A 15,822-nucleotide genomic window follows, 5' to 3' on the forward strand; every position below is an offset into this window, starting at 1 on the left:
CTAAGAAAGAATCAGGAGCTGCAGGTTACATTTTGTTGTGGGTATTAACTACCTCTTGCATTAGAAGCAATATGGCCTTTAGGTTATTAGGATTATTTACTTGGAAGACTGACCGTATAAAAATATTGCTCTTAGGTACACAATTCACCCACAAAGTAATGTATTCTGTTACTCTCTAAGGATGCTTAAAAGCATATATTATAAGAATTGTATCATGCAACTTGACTTTTGTGTCTCAGGACTCTGAACGTAGTGTAAAAACCCTATCCATATGGCAGTTTTTCCCAGGTGCAGAATTGTTTTAATGATTGGTTCCTAAAAATAATTTTGACAATATTATTTTGCTGGATATTGCAGATGGGGAGCAGTGAAGTAAGGTTTTCTTTTTCCTTGTTTTTTAAACAATCCTGTTTAAATAAAAGTGAGCAGAGATAATTTTCCACATGAAATCTGTTTACAACCATACACTGTTGTCATTTCCTGTTCTCTCTATTTTTATTGGATTGTTGTGAGGTCTGCCTCCTGTCTAGGTCCTGTAATATGTTTGTGGGGTTTTTTTTGGGGGGTAGTTTTTTTATTCCTGTGACTCTCCTATCTGTATTTTGCTAAAAATGGCTTTCTAATCCATGGTTCTGTTCTATAGAATGGTGTGGATTGGTTACCAGGATCCAAGCAATCGTGCATTTCATAGAGGTAAAAAAAAAAAAAAAAAACAAAACCAAAATCAAACCAAAGATATCACTAGCATGAAATTTCTTTAGTTTGATATTGCACATTGTTAAATGTCCTCATAAGGATAACTTGATCTTAATTAAGTCTGAATGGAGGAAGAGTTACTTTAATTCTGATTTACAAATCCTGTTTCTAATGCCTTAAGTATAATGCTATTTGTCATACCTGAATTCCTGAAAAGCATGCTCAGGAAGTGGGTAAGGCATTAAACTTTTAATCTGAGTTTTGTATGAAAGGGGGCAAAACAGTTTCTGCTTTTCCGTGTTTATATGTAACCTACAATATGCTTGTTCTTGCCAGGTACTTTTTTAACTTCTTGTCGTTTCAGAAACTTAGTGTACCAACTTAGCAACCAGAAGAGTTTTATCATCTTCTGGCTAAACAAAGTGTCTAGGAGCTTCTCTGTGGTCTTGCTTACTCCTGTTCTCTGTCCATGAGCCCTGTTACTTCCTCGCTTCCTATGCAATTGTAACTATTTAAGAAGAATCCATAAATCCCTGTATTCAGTTTAGTTGTTCCCCCAAACTGGAACCCTTTTGATACATAACCATTTTCCTCAGCAGGCTGCAATTTGTAGGGTAGGGAAATTTATGATGTTAAGTTTCGAACTCAAGAGTATTTCTACAAATATATACCGGTCATTGATTAACCTTGATTCTACTTAAATGCAAAGATTACTCAGTTCTTGAGGCAAAATAACTTTGGTGTTTTAACTGAGAGTTGATCATTATTATTCAGGAGTATCTGCTTCCCTTTGTCATGGTGTAATATGTTGCTTCTTAGAAATTTACAGCTAGAACTTCTTCAGCATAGAGTGGAGAACTTTGCTAGCAATATGAAAATTATCATCTAAGTAAGCTCTGGTATAGCTGTGCTGCTGCTAAAACAGATATATGGGTGGGAGTACTGCCCATTAGAATGAAGTGGAGGAAATGCTTGTTACTATTGAGCACTGACAAAGTGAAATTGTCATAGGAGGTCTCCATTGTCATAGAGTGGCCATGTCTGTTAAGTATGCTGTTGGAGAATGTCCTCTTGAATGGAATTTGTCTTTTAGTATTTTAATGGGAAGCAAAAAGGAGAAAAACATTTTTGAATGGTTAAAGTATGTTAATTACCACTGATTGAATGCATATATTTTTGGGAGATTTTGGAGGTTGACAGGCGGCAATAGAAGGCAAATGAGTAGTTGTTCTTAGGTACTTCTTTCTGGTTCATTAGCATCTATTGTTTGAGGCTTACCTGTTTGTTTTACTGACTGGCTTGGATTTGCAGCTGACGTTTTTGGAATTGCAGTTGTGTGTTCAAATGCAGAGTTTTCCACTTTAGCATTTGCTGCTTTGGTTGTCTTCTTGTTGCTCTTGCACGTGTGCATGCAGGACTTCATGTGGAGTCATCTTCTTGTTAATACATGTCAGGTGGAAAGAATGCTCTGTGCTTACGCACGCCTCTAGTTAAAAGATGCTCGTTCTACCTTGGAATCGTTGCCTTTTCCATAGCCAAAATTTCTCTGCTGTAGCCCATCTCTCTTCACCAGCACTCTTCTGTCTTGCTTTTAAGATCCTGTTCTGTTACCTTTTTTGATTTGGACTTTTGCCTTATTAGCGATTAACTTGATCGGAGTTGTTTTCCAGATTAGGCACAATGATTAGCATGGTCTTTCAGAGATTAAATGTACTCATAAGATTCACAGTGTTTCTTGTTCTGTATGTTCTTCCAAATACTTAGTAAAGCCAGGGTTCCACAATAATTAGTACCAAATACCACTGCTGTAGTCCTCAGTTGTACTAATTTGGCCTACAGCGTGCGTAAAAAATACAAATGTTGTTACTGAATGTATGTATCAGTTAGGAAATTAGAGATATCAGTAATCTTGTCATTTTTGATGCTCAATAAGAGATAAAGTTCATAAGACTGAAGAGAATTCAAAATTTGAGGAAGACATTTAGATGATTTGTGTAACTTTTTTCCCCAACTGTATATAGGGAACCTGTATGTGGGGTGGAAGAAACGCAGTTAAAAACAGTTTTGGAGGAAACAGTGCAAATGTGAGTATTTCAAGAATGATTAGCTGTCATGAAGTAGATTGTCTATAAAAATGTAAGATATAAAGAGTAAACAATATTTAGCAATAATTGACATACAGAATTGACATTTCCTTGGTAGTTTGATCAATCTAAGGTTATGCATGTGAAATCTCTTAGCTAATAACTCTGTAGTCATTGACTATGTATTCTTCTCTAGAATCAAATTCCCTTTATGCAATTAAGAGGATTTTGTGTATAAAATTTTAGACAGGAGATACTGTTTAAGATGGTGGTATGCATCTTTGAGTTTTTATTCTACTCTTATTTAAATATCTGATTGCTGCATAGATGAGCAGCCTTCAAATGCTAACTTCATGATTCATGAATGAGTTAAAGTACAATTATAAAATGAGATATTATTTATTTTATGAGCTCATAACCTCAGTCTGATTCAAAATTACTTCCATTTGTGATCCATTTTTGGCAAGTGTTCTTGTCACTAGCCTCAAGTAAGTTTATCCTGTGCATGTAAATAAGAAATTGTGACATCTTGTGAAAATTCCCTGCCATTTATAACAAGCATGTTGTATTCATAAGCAACAACCGGGCATAGCGTGCTCTTTATTGTTGGTACAAGTTGTTATCCTTGTTATGTAACAGTTTGTTTTTCCATTTTGGGATCAAAGAATTTGCTATGTTTGTGTTTCCCTTCTCTAAAGACCTTCATATGTAGGTAACAGTAGGCTCTACATTCTATTGAAGCTTCCATCACTGCTTTTCTGTGAATCTCCCATAAAAAATATTGCTTTTATTAAAGCTGCTTTCTACTATCCCTTTTTGCATATGTAATACTCTAATCTTTTACCCATACTTCCTCAGGAATATTTGAAAATTTCCTTTTCTATTAAGAATATACATTTGTTTAAACTGAAATTGCTTTTAGGAAAGGATGACAGATGAATTTATTAACTTCAAAAAAGTAAGGAATAATTCAAAGCTATGCATGTGTATATTACACAGAAATAATTATTAACATTTTTAAGTTTTCTAATGAAAATTATGCTGAAATAATCAGTATTATTGTTGCTTGAAATGGTTGCTTTTGATGTTTTCTAGTTTAGGTAAACGATACACTCTTAGATTTCCTTTCCAGCTTTCTTTGGATTAGATCCTGCTTCCCATCCCCAAAAGACAATGGTAAAAACCCACCTTGTATAGTTTTAGAGGGTATGAAAACAATCCCCCTCTTTTTGTCCATATCCCCTAACTCACAGCTTTGTCTCACAATCACATTTTGTTTATGTAAGTTGGTTGTATTTTTTTCTGAGTCTTTCTTCCTGCTGGCATTTATTTAAGAGCCATTAAAAGTGTGAATATAGAACAGCTATGTGTAAAAATAGATTTACTCCTATCTGTTCCTGTCTTTTTCTTCCCCCCTCCCCTGTGGATTTTTTATTTAATACATGAATAGATAATCATAGTAAGCGAGGCCAGCAGATTGAGAGAGGTGATTCTCCCCCTCTACTCTGCTCTCATGAGACCCCACCAGGTCAAGGGTGGAGCATCAAAGGGCTGGAGCATCTCTCCTATGAAGGCAGGCTCAGAGAGTTGGGGTTATTCATCCTGGAGAAGAGAAGTCTCCAGGGAGAGTTTACAGCAGCCTTCCAGTACCTGAAGGGGGCCTACAGGAGAGATGGGGAGGGGCTGTTTGCAAGGACATGTAGTGATAGGACGAGGGTCAATGGTTTTAAACTAGAGCAGGGTAGGTTTAGATTAGACATCAGGAAGAAGTTCTTTACAAGGAGGGTGGTGAGACACTGGCTCAGGTTGCCCAGAGAGGTGGTGGAGGCCTCATCCCTGGAGACATTCAAGGCCAGGCTGGATGAGGCTCTGAGCAACCTGATCTAGTTGAAGATGTCCCTGCTTACTGCAGGGGCGTTGGACTAGGTGATCTTTAAAGGTCCCTTCCAACCCAACACATTCTATGATTTTATGATAATGAGAATTTATTTTGTTCATTTAAGACCATCACTGTCCACAGTACTCTTGAATTCAAACCAGATGGAGCATGGAGGAACAGAAAATGGAGGAAAGCTTATTTGAAGCACTGAAGATACTGTCTGAGTACCAATGTACCATTGTCAGTCTGATTTTCTATGGCAATTAAGTTCTTATGAGCATATATTTTGCTTTTGTGTTGTCCATCAATGGTTTTTTTTTGTTTCAGCAACACTAAATTTCTGTAAGCCTCCTGAAAATACAGGTTTGAGTAGGAGAGAGAGATGTATGGAAGGACAGTAGTGTGAATTGCCTGGACAGATTGCAATAAGAAAGCCATCATTTGAGGCTACAAACTTCAGAAAACTCCACAATCAAAGCTCTTATTTCATTAGAGAAAGCTCTTATTTCATTAGAGAGCAGGGAATCCTCCTGCTAGGCACATGGCTGCGTTTCGGTGTGCATCAGGTACTGGGTGCTGGTGCCCAGGGGCTGGCAGTGGGGGCTGTCTGAGCATGGCTGAGCCCCTCAGCCGAGCTTGTGGGGAGCTTCTGCAAAAATGTATTTAAAGAAGGGCAGAACATACCAGACAGGTAATGGAGGGTGGGGAAAAACCACCCCAAACCAACAAAACAAAGCAACAGAGGGAACCCCAAGGTCAGAGGGCAAGGGGGAGGCATGTGCCATGTAGCAGAGATATTCCCTGCAGCCCGTGGAGGGCTCAGGTGGGAGCAGGTGGGTGTTCCTGGAGGAACTGTGGCCTGTGGAGAGCCCTTTGTTGGAGCAGTGTTTGTCTGTTTTTTTCCCAAAGAACTGCAGTCTCCCGGGAACTCATGCTGAGCAGAGGAAAAGTGTGAGAAGGAAGGAGTGACAGAGAGAAACTCCTACATACATCCAATGTCTTTGAATCCCACGTGTTTTTCTTTTTTAAAGAAGTATTTTAGGAGAAAAAAAGAAACAAGTAGTATGTTCCATTTCTGCCCTTATTAGTTTAGTTTAATACTCTCTGGCCTCATGTTTGGGGAAACAGGAAACAACTGCTTCCCATTCACCTTTTCTATTCCATTAATGGTTTATATATTTTAAGTGCAGGAACCTTCAGTGGCTATTTCCCTTGCTGAAAAGTTTTGGTGTTTTGGTTTTTTTGTCGGTTGGTTGTTGTTTTTTTTTAAAAATATTTATAATTGTTCGTGTAGAATCCACTTCTTAACTTTGGTCACTGTTGCTTTTTTCTTTACATTTTCAGTCCTGCCATCTCTTTTTTATTGAGTTTGGGGTGTGGAGTAGGGATCTGAACTGGGCACAGTTGTGTCAGTTATGCTCTGGCTTTATACAGGGGCACAATGATATTCTTTGTTTTGTTTTCTGTTTCTTTCCTAATGATTTTTAGTCATTCAACCTACTTTTTTTTGCTGATTTGTGTAACTAGGTCCTCAACACGCTTTGTTGCATTGCTGTTTGTCTCTTTTTCCAAACTCATATATGTGTATTTTGAGCAGCATAAGCTGAAGGACAGGTAGATGCAAATGGTACACTAATGACTTCCTTCCCCTGTAAAAAAAAACAAACCAACCAACCCACATTGGTCCCATTTGTTGCCTTTTTTCCCAGAAACCTGCTTCTAGTTTCCTTAGACTAATTTAAAGAGACATATCCAGATATTTAACTTGGAAAAAAGGTGGGCAGAGTTTTACAGGTAACATTCTCTAAATAGGTAAAAGTAGGTGTCGAGGTATTAAATATTTCCATTTGATATTAATGGTGTTCAGCTTTAACTTATGTATTCTTGTTTGTAATCCAGTTAGTGTAATTCCTGTTTGTCATGCTTCTGACATTCTGGTTTAATTCAGTATTTTTTCAGTCATTAGAAATAGGCAAAACAAAAAACTTAGTAGTAAATCTGCTCTTTTAAAAAAGACATTTTAAAAATTCATGTGGGTGTTGGCTTTTTTGGGATTAGTATTTTGGCATGCTCTGAGGGGAAAGGGTGTTTGAGGAACTTGTGAGCCTTTGAACGCAGTGTACTGTGTCAGTAAGGGTGTGGTCTGTGAGAGACACATTGCACGTGCCTCTGGGAATTTGTGATTTTTCCATTTGCAATAATAGTTCTTTGTTAAATTGCACATTGTACTGACTATGAACCAAGGTGGTGCTGGCTGAAGAGTAATGACTGCAGAGTTAGCACAGGGCTTGGCCAGGAGAGATGATTGGGATATTGTTCTCCGCTGAGTTTGTGTGATCTGATTTAAGCAAAAACCATGAATGGCATTTTTCAAAACATGTTCAAATTCACTTTAGAAGGGCTGGTGCGCTGTGTTGTGGTTTGGAGATGCAGCGAAGCCCAAGAAGTTAGTACGAAGAGTTTGATTACTGTGTGTCCAACTCAGTGTTGTGTTAGGTGATGTGCCCTCTCCTTGTCCTCCTAGGTAGATATCACATAGGCCAAGCTTCTGAATTCTTTATGAAATAACCTTTTCAGTGCCTGTTTGCAGATTGATCAAAAGCTTAGGATTTCATGTTGTTAGTGGATGATAGTAAGGAAATGACGTTATGGCTTGAATAAAAAAATTGTTTGGAGTTTGTAATTTCTTCATCACCACCCCTCTGTTTTTCACAACAGAAGGACAGGAAGAGAGTATTCAAAAGCACTTTTGATCAGGACAGCATGTTTAAGAATATGAATTCTGCGTTGTCATTAATAGGCTTTCTGCCACACTTTCAGTCACCATCAATTTCTGACATTGATTAGGTTACCACTTTGTCTGGTTTGGTAACTTTGAAGTGGCTCATCTCAAGACAGTTTCAGCTCCTTTGTGAATAGCAGAGCTTTTAATTCCTAAGCCTATTGTGCTATTACCAGTAAATTGCATTACAACATCAGTTTATTTCTTTGGTTCCTAGAATTGTAGTTTGTTCTTGCAGTAGCCTGCATATACTAGATGCTGAAGGATGTCTATTTCATATTTGGTCTGTATACTACTAGTATCCTAATAAATAGATTAATTAATTCATAAGAATGTTCAGAGTTGACATATAATACTTTTAATGATTTTTCATTCTCTCAAGACTGTGCCAATTCTACTTCACTGCTCTGTAGCTAGAAGATTTCACTCTACTTGATAGAAGAATTAAAGAGGCTTTGTCTACCAAAAATTAACCACTTGCAGAGCTATTAATGGCTTTTCCTTGTTGTAAACCACTTAAATGTGTTACCAACTTATAAACAGAAGTATATAAATGTACAGAATACTCAGAAGTTCTAAGTGGGAGGCTATAGTGGCTTAAAGAGTCCTCTGTACATCAGAGAGCAAAGAGAAACACAAGTCCCGATCATCCTCACCTTCTTTGCCCCCCTCTCCAGAAAGAGACACCCTTAAACAAAACTCCTTGGGGTTTGTTTGGTATTGTTTTTCTGATTTTTTTTTTTTCTTGTAATGTATCTGGCCAATTCCAAGCCAGTGCCAAGAGAGACAAAAATGCAAGCTATTTGTATGCATTCTGGATGCTTTTGGCACTCGTTATCATTTTACCTAAAGGCAAAAACCTATCAACAGCTTTGCACCTGTATTTTCCTTGAAAAATAAAATGGGAGAAGTTATGGGGAATATCTTGTTTCTTTTGGAGTTTGGCAACACATCCACCAAAAATATTCAGGAATGAAATTAAAAGGTTTCAGGAAGGAAAATTAAAATGTTGCTAGTGTGGAAATACTTTATGAGAGGAAATAATTTCTTTATGTCCCCAAAATCACATAATGCTAACACAAAGCTTGTAAGCAGAAATGGAGATGTAGGCATATTCTGTTAAATATGGACTTGCTTTGTCCTGCCATCTCTTTAAGGAAGTGACTTTAAATGGTGTAAATTTTACCGTGGATCTGGGCCGGACTTCAGACTTGTTTTCTGTTGCTGAGGGGCATATTTATTTAAAGGACAGTTGGGTTAGGAAAATTGTTGGACGGCTGAAACCTTGTAGCAATGGAAAAAGTATAAATCATTGAAAAACTGCTCAGCCTAATTCAGCAAAATGTGACATTAACTAGTATTCATTTGCCAGTAAAAGCTATGTCCGCATTAGGACATTTTGGAACTATAGCTATGCCAAATATTGTGCATTTGAGTCTCTGCCACAGCAGAAAAAACGATTTTCATATTTTCTCCTCTATTCGTGCTCCTGGAGGAAGACAAAGATTAATTAAAAAAACCTCAACGAACCAACTGAAGAAACAGGCAATTCTGCTTTATGTAGAAAATAAACTATCACTGTGGTATCACAAATGGATGTGAATGAGCTTTGAAGCACTCCGTGCTTGCCTCAGGCTGAGTAAACCACCAGGCAATTGTCCAAGCATAACAGGCTTGGTAACTCTGCCTAGAGTTGAAAGGGGAGCAGTAAATGACGAAACTTTTACTCTGGAAAGTACTTGGTCTCTGCCAAAAGGTTCTTTCCTTCCCCATGTGGAAGTTGTATAGCAATGGAATTATGTTGTCAGTGTTTTAATCTCCAAATTGTGGGATTATTCTAGCAATTGACCCTTCTTAGTGTAGGACTGAAGCTGTGGGTACTGTCAGGAAATATAAATGGAGATTTGTAGCTCTCTGCTTATGGCACTGGTGTGAAAAACTTTTGGGGACACTCCACTGTGATTTTTAGCCCACGCCAGTGGCAGCGGTGATGAGGAAAAAGAACTAGGATCCTGCCACCTATATTTAAAGAGAGATTAGCCATGTGCAACTGGATGCAATTAGCATTAATAATTCCAATTAAATAAAAGAATTAAAACAATATCCTTAACATCAAATTGTAGTAGTTTAAGTAGTTTATTACACGCAGTTACTGCAGACAAAACTGTTGTGAGTTGAGACAAGCTAAAAGGAGGGAAGCCCTGTTGATGCTAGCCTAGAGTTAGAGGGAAATCAGTTTTCCCTAGGAAAGTGGTTATTGGTGTAGTTACATTTTTATAGGTATATTTATGTTTGGATAAATTGTTATATTTATTTGTGATTTTTAAACACGCATCGTCATTCTTGCACATAGTATCTTCCAGACTAATGTAATTTTCTGAATAAGCATGTAAAATATGCATATTAAAGCGGTGGCCAAATTTTTTGGCACATCTGATTCCCCTGTGGTTTAATTTCTGCTTGAACATTTTGACTTTGACAGAGTACTGGGATCAAAGAGCTTCCCACTTCATTTTAGTTGTTCAGTGTGTTCCTACAGATATCTTTATTTGTGAAAACTTTGTCTAGCTCAGTTTGTATATGTAGCACTCCCCTCCAAATAGTGGAATCCATCACTCTCTAGGATACAAGTGTTACAGCATGAAAATGGCACTGATTTACAGAACTGCTACTACATCTGCACAGGACAGGACAAAAGTTGTGGTGTTTTGAATTAATGATGCATATAGTTCCACTGCTGTGGACTTTGAATGAAATTTTTCGAATATCATACCCTCTCTGTTTAGATGAGACACACTAGCAAGTTTACGAACCCAAAATACATTTCCCCCCCATACAAAAAGGATGTAAAGAGATGATAATAACTGTGAATTTATTATAAGCTGTTTTACTGTTGTCGTACATATTACTTGAGAAATATGAAAGCTGTGGAATTGCTAGTTTTTGTGACTTAACAATCGTCGTAAAAGACAAACCAACAGATCCCTAAACTGAGTGCACAAAAGGAAACAAAATATCTTCTGTGAACGTGCTCTACTTGGAGATTAGATAAATTTACTCATTCTACTTTCATTCTACGTTAAAATTATTCTATCAAAACACAGGTTTCCCAAATTTGTCATGCAAGGTTGTTAAAATAAACAAACATCTTTTTCATTTTATCTGAAGACTTTGGCTCCCTATCCTACTCATTTTCTAGGTACTTGTTTCTAAAATATTTGCAGTTAGCAGTCCTGAAAGCAAATTTTGAAAGAAGCAAAACTCTTTCACATCTGTGCTTACTGAAAAGGAGCCCGAGCTTCGAAGACAGAAACACTACCCTCAGTGATCACTGTATCTTTCTTATTTTGACAGTCTGTCATTGTTCTCTGTGCAAATCTTTGCAGAGTTTAAGGTCCTGTAGCGCTTCAGAATTGTAGTCCACAAAATGCAACGAAAATGTGGGCCCTTGTCAATGACTCATTCTTTTTCAGCATTTTCTTTGAGGAGTGCAGCTTTTTGTAGGCTTGACTGAGAACAAAATTTCCTTTAATACGTGTGACGCTATATGAACATTATTCAGATGTGACTTTTTGAGATGTTCATTTCCTTTCTATTTCAACATACCTTTTCTCTCTGAGTTTTATGTCTGATAGTGGATACTATTTTTAAATTGCATCTGGGTCAACTGCTTGAGTATGAGGTCTTAGTCACTGGCAAGAAGATTCACTGGCAAGAAGCTGAGTTTGATGCTAGACTAAACAAGACTTGGTGACAGACCAGTCAGATAAGCAAACAGTGATGTCAGCAAAATAAAGCGATTTTTATTTCTTTTCTCATCCTCTGCTTTCCTATCAAGCTTCAGCAGTATTTTAGTCTGTGTAGTGAAGATCATTTTGGTGTCTGAACTTCAAAAGTGTATCAGTGAGGTGCCAACACTTTTCAAGAAAATCAGTGTGGACAGGCTTTCCAACTACACAATTACTTATGATGCTTTTTTTTTAGGATTCATTAAGATGAACATTACCCAGTGTGCTTCCCCTGGTTTTCATCTGGTTTGGTTTACTTGCAGAAGTGGGAGGTGTGTCAGAGGTATCTGCTTGGAAAAAATAAATAAATCTATCTCAGTCCAATGTAGAGGGTATTTTTTCAGCTCTCAGCTTTTAGGTAGTGGAGCTGTTAGTCATTCCTTTGAATCAAGAGGATACGCAGATGCTCTACAATGAGTTTCCATGCTTTTGACAACTATTTTCTTGCCACTTGATGATGATGGTGATTCTAAATCTCGTGCATTGTATGGCACTGTGCATGAGTAAGCCACAGTTAAAGGATTGTGGAAGCAGATGAAAGACTGATGTTTAGTCCTCAGTATGTTCATAAAAAATAGAATTGCTAGAATAATTTCCAGTAAGCTAAAATTCCCTGACTTTTACTGTGGCAATGCCGAATGACTTTAAGATAAGAAAAAAATGACTAAGATAACAAAAAAGAGCAAATGTAATGAAATAACTATCTAAAAAAAAATCTTATGGCTTAATCATCTATGATCACAACTAGCAGACTTACAAAATAATTTTCTTGTGGTAATACAGCATACACTGGAATTTTAGGAAAAATTAAAATTTATTTTTAAAATAGAATTTTTTTAACATAATACTGAAATAAATGCTCATGAGCTTGGACAGGCATCACTTCACTTTCTGACTGCATAACAATACGCTTTTGTAGTGCTTTCTTTTTTTGAGCCTATTTTTATCTGGGGAGGACTGACTGCTATTCTTGTATTCTGTGAGAAGGGGAGAAGAATCTTTCTGTAGTTCCAACCTAGGAAGACACTGCTTCTTTTCTGTCTATATATGTGTCATATTTAAAGCTGGTTGGAAAATGGATGTCTCATTGGAAATATTTCATTGTATTTGACGCAAGAAGAAAGCGATGAAGCCAGAATGGACAGTTAAAATATAGCATTTCTGTGTAGTTTTCAGAAAAATTCTGTAAAGATTTGGAGGTTTTTTGATTGTTTGGCAGGCTGTGGGGGAAGGCTTACAGTGGTAAGAGCCATCTAATCTGTTTTCCTCTTTTTGGTATTCTGCCCACCAGAAAAATGGGGATTACGAGTGTTGTTATGGGACTGATGAAAACTTTCTAATGTAAAATGTATAAGAAAAATCAACTAGAAAATCCTTGACCAACTGTTAATACCGTGCCTCAGAGAAACGACATCATGCCAGTGTGTCTAGCACAGCATTTTAACAGGGCAGGTTCTCCCATTGACAACTGGGAGAATCGACTTCTGATGGTTCTTCAGAGGTCTTGTTGAAATAGTTTGGCAAGGGGGAAGCACAGACTGTCAAATTAATTGGTATTTATGAAATAATAAAATATTTATCAAGAATTGTGCATTTTTGTGCTTAATCACCTTCTACATTTTTCTTGTCTTGCGTCAGGCATAATTAAGACACTGTGTCTGCTGGTGCTCTTTTTTTTTTTTTTTTTTTTTTTTATTCCCCCAAATGGAATTCCCGGGTATTTTTCTGTACCAAGTTTTTTAACCTCTCTTACCAAGCATTTGAGGATAAAATATTCCTATTCCCAGGGTGATTTTACTTCTGGTTTAGAAGTGATTCATTTACTTAAAAGGCAAATTGGTGTTGAAGGGTGAAATTAGTTTAGCTGAAGTTTATTCAAGAGGGAATTTGGACATATATATTTCATATATATGATTTTCCACTTGCAGTTATTGTTTGCTAATAAAAATATTTCTTAGTCAGTGAATATGTGGCTTATGTGAAAGTAAGCTGCTATTGAGGTGAGAAAAGACTCTAATTTAATGCCTTTGCAAAAAGTAGGCATCAGCATGAACTGAGTGATTACCTACACTATTTAGCCTGATGAGTAGGTAGCCAGCATGCCTAGAAGTGGGCCAGCCAGCGCACGTGTAGTTTGGCAACAGCAACAGAACTGCGCTGCCTTTCACACAGCTGGCTATAGGAGGACAAATGAGAGAGCTCCAGCTTCATTTGAAAAGTTAAGAGCATACAGGGAAGAATTTGATACTTTTTTTTTTTTTTATTTGATACTTGATAGCAAGACTTCAGGAAACAACAGGGTTATAGAAGCGACAGTTGTGTGGAATGTAGGGTGCAGATTGTGCTGAGTTAGTTTTACTGTCACTAGAACAACTTGGTCTTCCCAGCCTTGCATTTTATTTGGTGATTTTTCATCTTTTAAAATCAAAGATAGGCTGTTCTTGCTGGTGTTTTGAAACAAACAATTACCACAGTACTTATTTTCAAAGAACTTAGTTGTCTGTCATCTCTTTAGTAAGTGTTCAGGTCTTATAAAAGTCTTCAATATTTGCCATTTGTTCTTTCTCCGTAGTTACTTGGATGTAATGGTTCTCTGCAGAAAAAAATAACAGCCATACCTGCTATATACCTGTAGCTTAGTTTTCTTACTAAGCAAGTGCTCACTATATGTTTAAATACCAAGAAACATGAGTTATTTTTCTGCTGATTATATATTTTTGACTGCTAGATAGGTTTCTCCAAAGAATTTATTGTTGCTTTACAGCTGCATAATAGATGATCTGAATGGCCATATTCTTGCTGTTCCCATAAGATGTCTAACAATAGTTTGTACTGAACTCATAGTATGCAAGTTTTTCTTCATTTTGACACTTGGTAATTCTGTTTTGAGTGTAATAGTCATGTTTTTCTTTTTTATTGTTTATATAGGATTTCGTAAAATTTGCAAGAAGTATAATGTAGGATTCGAAAAGCCTGCTGTTTTAAAGGTTTGTGATAGTAAATTTGCATGGAAATAAGAGCAGTATGAGTAATACACTTTCTTCAATTGTGAAAAGAAATTCATTATCGGCATGGGTCCTTTCCACGGGCTGCAGGAAAGGAACAGACTGCTCCAGTGTGGATTCCCCACAGGGTCACAAGTCCTGCCAGCAAACCTGCTCCATCATGGGCTTTCCATGGGGTCACCGCCTCCTTCGGGTATCCACTTGCTCTGGTGTGGGATCGTCCATGGGCTGCAGCTGGATATCTGCTCCATCATGGACCTCGATGGGCTGCAGGGGAGCAATCTGCTTCACCAGGGTCTTCACCACGGGCTGCCTGGAGCATCTCTTCCCCCCCTTCTTCACTGACCTTGGTGTCTGCATAGTTGTTTCTCACATGCTCACTCCTCTCTCCTCTGGCTCCTGTTGTGCAGCAGTTTTTTCCCGTTCTTAGGTATGTTATCACAGAGGTGCTACCACCATTAGCGATTGGCTCAGCATTGGCCAGCAGCAGGTCCATCTTGAAACTGGCTGGCAATGGCTCTAGTGGACATGGGGGAAGCTTCTGGCATCTTCTCACAGAAGCTACCCCTTTACCCCACCACTACCAAAACCTTGCCATGCAAACCCAATACAGCTGTAAACTGTGTAAAAATAGATGTATAGATTGAAATTGTGATATCATGGCATAGAAACAAGGGTGTTTTTTTTTAGCAGCTCATTTATTGGGAAATCTTCAGAAACAGCTGTAGCTGGAAATTCATGTTGTTGATGTTTAATGAGAATTTCAACTTTTCTAGTAAACATCAGGTTGATGTATTTTTAATTCTGAGCCAAGTTGATGAATGAATGAAGTCTGGTTTCTTATAGTGGTGTGTTTGATCTTACTAAAATGAAAAAAGAAACTCTAATATGTCTTTTATTATTGGAAAGAGACCTTCATACACTGATCAGGCTTGTATATATGCTAAGTAGATTGATTTCGATTTAGATGTAAAGAACATGAAGAATATAAACTGTACTAGATTAGACTGGTGGTCCTGACCAGTTTCTTGTCCCCAGTTGTGAGTAGGACAAGCATATATAGCACTTCAGACTTGCATTGTTTTCTGATTGAATGTACTTCCAGAACTAGATGTGGTTTTGTGAAACTCTCTCTTCTCTACGTTTTCCACTCTTTGAGCCCATACTAACTGCTAGTATCTATGACATTCCCTGGCAGGCAGTTCCACAGACCAAACACCCACTGCATAAAAACCTGCAATGCTGTTTTGGAAAAAAGACAGTAAAAGTCAATCCCAACTGTCATTCTTCAATGTAACCATTTGGAAAGAATCAGCAAGAGTGCTTACAATTAAAAGATTTAAGTCAGTCTGATAAAAGATTCTTGTCTCTTAAATATCATTGAAGGACCTCGTATATTACGCCATGGTTTCAAGTCCTTTAACAGCCTTAATGAAGGAATTAGTGAAGGACGTCTGGAAGTAAAAGCGTGCATGAACCACATCACCATTACCCACAAGTCAGCAACTTCAAAGCTTTCTGGAGAGATTATAGTAATGCATTGTCCATGCTTAATTACAGTGCCTCATGATTTTTCTGTTACAGAAGC

The 15,822-nt window shown here is 37.5% G+C and overlaps 1 long non-coding RNA gene across 1 annotated transcript in view; it reads left to right on the forward strand.

Moving 5' to 3' along the window:
* Positions 1 to 14,740, forward strand: part of LOC128903955 (uncharacterized) — a 31,342-nt gene extending 16,602 nt beyond the window's left edge. Inside the window, exons 3-6 of the long non-coding RNA XR_008464315.1 lie at positions 644 to 693; positions 2,718 to 2,780; positions 14,158 to 14,216; positions 14,325 to 14,740. This is a non-coding gene — a long non-coding RNA (uncharacterized LOC128903955). The remainder of the gene's footprint in view (positions 1 to 643; positions 694 to 2,717; positions 2,781 to 14,157; positions 14,217 to 14,324) is intronic.
* Positions 14,741 to 15,822: the final 1,082 nt, after the last annotated feature.

Source organism: Rissa tridactyla, chromosome 1 (assembly GCF_028500815.1).
Source record: "Rissa tridactyla isolate bRisTri1 chromosome 1, bRisTri1.patW.cur.20221130, whole genome shotgun sequence".
Taxonomy (NCBI): domain Eukaryota; kingdom Metazoa; phylum Chordata; class Aves; order Charadriiformes; family Laridae; genus Rissa; species Rissa tridactyla.